Source organism: Saccostrea echinata, unplaced genomic scaffold (genome assembly GCF_033153115.1).
Source record: "Saccostrea echinata isolate AGI-Se365-2 ecotype Australia unplaced genomic scaffold, CSIRO_AGI_Sech_v1 ptg000029l, whole genome shotgun sequence".
NCBI classification, from domain to species: domain Eukaryota; kingdom Metazoa; phylum Mollusca; class Bivalvia; order Ostreida; family Ostreidae; genus Saccostrea; species Saccostrea echinata.
In genome coordinates, this window is record NW_026889778.1 from 40,124,893 (window position 1) to 40,130,892 (window position 6,000).

Sequence of the window (6,000 nt, forward strand, 5' to 3'; positions counted from 1 at the left end):
AAGGTTTACATTTTAAACGTAAAGCAGTAAGACCCTTGCCATATTACGCTGTGCATAAAGTTCGATCCAAACACTAATAGTAAGCTCATACACATATTACAAAACTTTTCCCCCTTTAAAATGTGTAACATTTGCTTTTTTTGTTTTTAAATTTTTTGTCTAAATGAAAATTTTCAAGAAATTCCAGAAATAAATTTTGTTTCTCAATAGCGACTTATAAAAAAAAAAAACCTGTTTCACTCAAAAGATGTTATTGATTTTCACCAGCACAACGTATTTCTCCCTGAGCGTAAACTTTTGAGTTTATTAAATCTTCAAGTAAATTTTTTGTTAAAAACGCATTATAATTTCAATCATTTAAATCTAAAATCAAGAAACTGGTCCTTGCATTGAAGGGTAATGAATGCAGATTTATACTTAAAAACATTATGTTAATGAATCTTTAATTTGTCGATGATAATTGTTATTCTATTGTAAAACATGCATTTCATTTTCCTCTTGATTGTCGATATTACCTACAGTACAGTTACGTAGGAACTTTTCCAAGATATGCAAAATATACAAACTTGCACTCCTTTATCGTAAGATTTTTGTTACACGAAAGTCCAAATCTAGGACAGAAATTAAACAAGAAGATTTTGAGAAATGTTCAAAAATATTATGTACAAAGAGGTTTGAACAATGACCGTTTACATTTAAATATTAGTCTCAGTATATATTGTACTTAATTTATTTTTCCTTGGCTCTTTCACTTTTTTTTTATTTCATCCTCTCCCATTAAGCCCTCAATCTGTCTTTTTGTCAATTTCCTATCTGGCTTCTTTCTTTCTCTTTATACATGCATATATAATTTTGCATCTTATTTCTTGAAGAGGGCTAATGTAAGAAATGTATCCACTGCCAAAATTTGTATTAAAAAACTACCTTTATCAAGGGAACCGAATATATAAATTATTACGGTTAACTAGTGAAACTTTTGAAATAAAGAAGCCATAGTCTTAATTTTGCAGTTTTCATCTGACACATTCCCTATTAATTACATAGTATATGAGATAGAGATATAATTGCTTTATGTCATATACATCACCATCTGCCATTTTTTAAATTTTATGTCATTTATGCCAACATCTGGAAAGTTTTGTAAATTTGATAACCTAAGGCCCTATGGTTATTGGCATATTGAGTGCAATGTCTATTTTTACTGTACTTTGTATTTTGTCTAATGCATTGTTCAAATCTCTTTGTACATAATATTTTTGAACATTTTTCAAAATCTTCTTGAAAAATGAAATGCATGTTTTACAATAGAATAACAATTGTCATGGACAATAAAGATTCATATATTAATATGATGTTTTAAGTATAGATCTGCATTCATTACCCTTCAATGCAAGGACCAGTTTCTTGATTTTGGGAGTTAAATGATTTCCAAGGGAAACACGTTTGGGATCCATGATTTACTGCTTTTTGGATCACAACATACAGTATAATACAGACAAGGTGGTATTGCGGAAGGGGAGGGCTTTTCCAAACATAATGTTTTACTGTTAATTTAGTATGAACATGTACATTGACGCCCCCACTCATTTTGCTTGTATAGTCAAATTTAATACCATGTAAAAGTATTAAAAATATTGTCAAAAAATTTGGCACCGTCACTTCCCCTTCACCCCCATCCTCCCCCTCCAATTTTGGACAATTTTTCCTTTATTGTATATTTACTTGTCAAAGACTCTTCAGGTAAGTTCCGCCTTTTCCTTTCAAAAATGATACTACGTTCATACAATCTGCATTATATTGTGCTATACAGAACAAAAATCCTATAATTTAGAAACGGACAGATAGCATTGGCACAACACTCCCTTTTTATAATTCACGTGGACTATTTTCTCTTAGACCGAATATCAAACACCTTTCCGTTGTAGAATTGTTCAAAATCATTAGATTAAAATTCAGTTTTTATTTTCTTGCTATAGAAGATTTATTTTTAAAATTTTTATATGAAAATAAATTAAGAAAACTATTTGATAATATTTCGTACATTTAACATTTTCAAAAAAAATTATGCTATTGATAATACGCTTTTTCAAAACCTGAATTGGTAGGGAAATGCATTTTAATACTCCCTTCGTTCGCCTGTGAATTCGTTATTTTGTGCTTGCGATCTCTCCAATTTATTTGGGTTGTATTAATTCTGCCTTGTTTCCAAAGCATAAAACTTCAAACATTAGTTATTCATTTACTGTGCAATGACTTTGATAAAAAATCCAAATGTCAATGTTATTGTAGCTCTTGAGATAAAGCTTTCTTTCGAGGCTTGGTGTAAAATGTGGAGGATGGAGGCTCCATAATGGAGTGTCAGAAAGTGCAAGGGGTGGAGCCTCTTGAGTCAGATGATGTAAGAGATGCAGAATCTTGTTGCAATTTTAGTACGTGCTAATTAGATCTGTCATCTGAGATGTGACACCTCAATTTCTAATTTTCCGTGAGAACTTGTTAGAGTGTCACGTTATCCAAACAATTAAGGACATTGGCAAGGTTCCTGGTTATCGTATAGAATTTTTCAAGAACTCTTGAGAAGGCTTAATTGTACTAAACAGGCTATATTCTGGATTATTTAACCTACCAAACCAACTTTCTTGTTCAGATTTTGTCAAATCAGTGTTTTTGGAATTCTCAGTGCATTTCCTATTTGATAAAAGGGACCTACATAATTTTGGACCATAATATTTCTCCCAAACCCACTTATTTCATATAGTTTTTTATTATATACATTTCCTATGACTTCTAGATATTTTGGCTGAAAATGTATATATAGAAACCATTCAAGGACATACTGGCAACGATCTTTATTCTTGAGTTACTTCCCTTAACATCTATAATTACATATTATTCACAACGGAGAAGAGAGTCAGACTGGTTGATTATTCTATCATGTAATTGACTGAATTGATTGAAACACATTGTCATAAAAATATTGGCATGGATTTATTTTAATTTTTATTCGTTGCTTCCTTCATACAACCTAGGAAGAACTGATCTCAGTCGGTCTACCTTTCAGCATATGTCACATCTCTGCCTTTCCCAGCATACTAAGCATAAGTTCTATGGTAAATGACGACCTGTTGGCTCTTTGTCCCCTGAATACAATGTACCAGAAAGCCATTACTACTTTTCTTTCTTGCTGTATAGATGATTCTACCCGTTGAAGGAGGTACACGTGCTTTTGTTTACTTCTGTAACATACGCTTTATTCGTTTTCACCGCTTAGAGAATTCTACAAGGGAGATTACTCTCAATCACCATTTAATAAGTGAAAAAAACCATGTATTAAACCTTTTTTCTCTGGAAAACCCTAACACTCCATTGTCCTTAAATGATAATTCCCCTGAAGTTGACTGAATGGATCTATTTTATCCCGAAACTCAATTTTGTGTAGACCATTTGACAATATCTTATGAAGTATGTTAACGAGAAACAGGAAACAGCGAAACAATTAATGACCTTCACATGTCAGCAAGGGAACAACTTTGTTTTTGATTTAAAGTCTGGTGATAAGGGAGACTGAATGAAACAGAAACAGCATCAAATTACCCTTAGTGCGTTGTTGTCATTTTCTTGAGAAATAACAACATGAGATTCAACTCAAAAAGTACCTTTAGATATCAAAAAGAAAAGAGGACATACATCTTGTGCTTTTGAATTAAATTTTGTTAGATAACAGATGCTACGTGCAAAGGAAACATATAAACTTCGGTAAGATTTATGTCCCACAGTAACAGATGAAGTCTTGACAGATTTAATTAGATTTTAGGGTCTTAAACTGAATGAAAGATAAAATAGGCAAATGTGTTGAAATTGACGTAAGAGGCTCCACCCCTTGCACTCTGTGACTCTCTATTTTGAAGCCTACATCCTCCACATTTTACACCAAGCCTTCTTTCGACCTTTATCTTAACAGATATTGGAAAATGACTTGAAACTTTACAGTACAGTAGTTCTTAACTCTTGTGTTTTATTTATGCTTCCTTGTTGATCAAGGTCATATATAAAACAATAGGTCGCGTAGCAGTTGAGCTTAAAAAATATTTCCTGTCTATATCTCTAAAGGTACTAAGGAGAATGGATTAATACTTATCATTTGGTGTCTTACTCTCTTACTTAGATCATACGTTTCAAAAAACTTTACAAATTTCAAAGGAAAAGTTTATTGTAGGAGATGATCTATTGTCTGATCAATATCTGTGAATGACTCGATACTACATACAATAATTGCCCTTTCTGAGATGATTTATTGCAACTTTGATCCAAATTCATATCTCAAGAATTAAGAATTTAAGAATTGTTTCCCTTCTGATATATGTGAAGCTAGAAGAAGAATGAAAAATTTCACATAAGCGTTAATCTTTCTTAGACCATGTGCCGTGCGCATGACGCAAGGTCAAAATTGCATGACTAGATACCTGACAAGGACGTTTGATTTATATTTCGGTTTCATATTTTTTTCTTGTCTTTTATGGGATCATTTATTTTACCAAAAAATTTATTTCTTTCTGCTTTAAAAAGATTGACTTCAAATTCTTTTTTTGCTGTGCGATTTTGATTTGGATCAGTTACTTTCGATTACGTGTGCAAATAACGGAGGTATTACACATGTACCTAATTTAAAATCGTCCACTCGATGAGTTTCAGACTAGATTTCTATGTGGTGGTATCCTACTCTATGTTCTTATTTGAAATATAGCAGATATCTGTCCCCACTGTAGATAAACCTTTGCTGATTTTCCTTGGAAACTTTCTTTAGGTTTTGCATTTGAAGATGTGGAAGGTGCTTGATTCCTCTTGTCATTTGTTTCCAGGAGAAAGTGTTCTTAATGTCTGTTTGGAAGCTACATGTAAACCAGGTCTCTAACTAGCATTGTTGAATACTTTTTTCTTTGGAATTTTCATCAATCAGAATATTTACTATCATATTGAATTAAATTGTATGCATTTTTAAAAAACTGGCCCGTATATAAAACCTTGCACAAGTCCCTTACAGTCCTATGGACATGATATAAATAGAGGATATTTAATTATTTGTAGTTGAATATCAAAATTTCATGAGCGGGACAGGATTTTTTTTTTGATATTTTCACGAGTGCTAAGCATGGGTGAAAATGTAAAAAAAATTATCCAGTCTCACGAGTGGTATAAATTCCACATCCAACTTCAAAAACATGAATTTTCTGTTTATTGCATTTTCTTTGCACTTCCTTTTGCTCATAACTTTTGGGAACCCAGTGTTGTAAGCTGTTACGTCATAGTTGAGCGGTCGTGAGATATTTTCTAATATTTTTTTAAATCGAGAATTTCGCCACTCTTTTAATATTTTTTCACCATGAAAAATCTCACTTTTATTTAATCGATAAATTACAGATTTTTTTTACTATTGAATTACAATTAAGTGTACTACATGTATTTGTTCTTTCCGTCTCCAATTTGATACATAGGTACAGGTGACATTTCATTTGGTGCCAATCAAGAAAGACAGAGTTCATGGTCAAATTAACCATTAGTCTGTAACAGTGTTGTGAACACTACATGTACGATATGAATTGATCATTTCTTTTCAAACTTGCTTGAGAGGTGGTAAATTAACCTTTTAATATGAGGGTCAAAAGTCAAAGATACGCCGAGTTCTTCGTTGGTATGTATCGTGAGTTATTTTAAACACATTTCAGTCTGAAAACAGTGGTAGGTGGCCAGAGAAATACGTCTGTTTATTTAAGGTTAGAAAGTTCTAAAGTCAATTCAATCAAAATAAGATCTTATTGGGCTAACGAAATGTAGCGTACCACTGGACTTTTCAGTCTCAAACTTACAATAGAATGGTTAATGGTAGGGGAACCAGACCACATTGAGGACTGTTTCTTGTAAGGACTTTATGAAATCTGATTAAACCATTTTGTTTTCCTCTAAAAATCGTCCATAAACTCTGTAAAAATGACAATCACACAA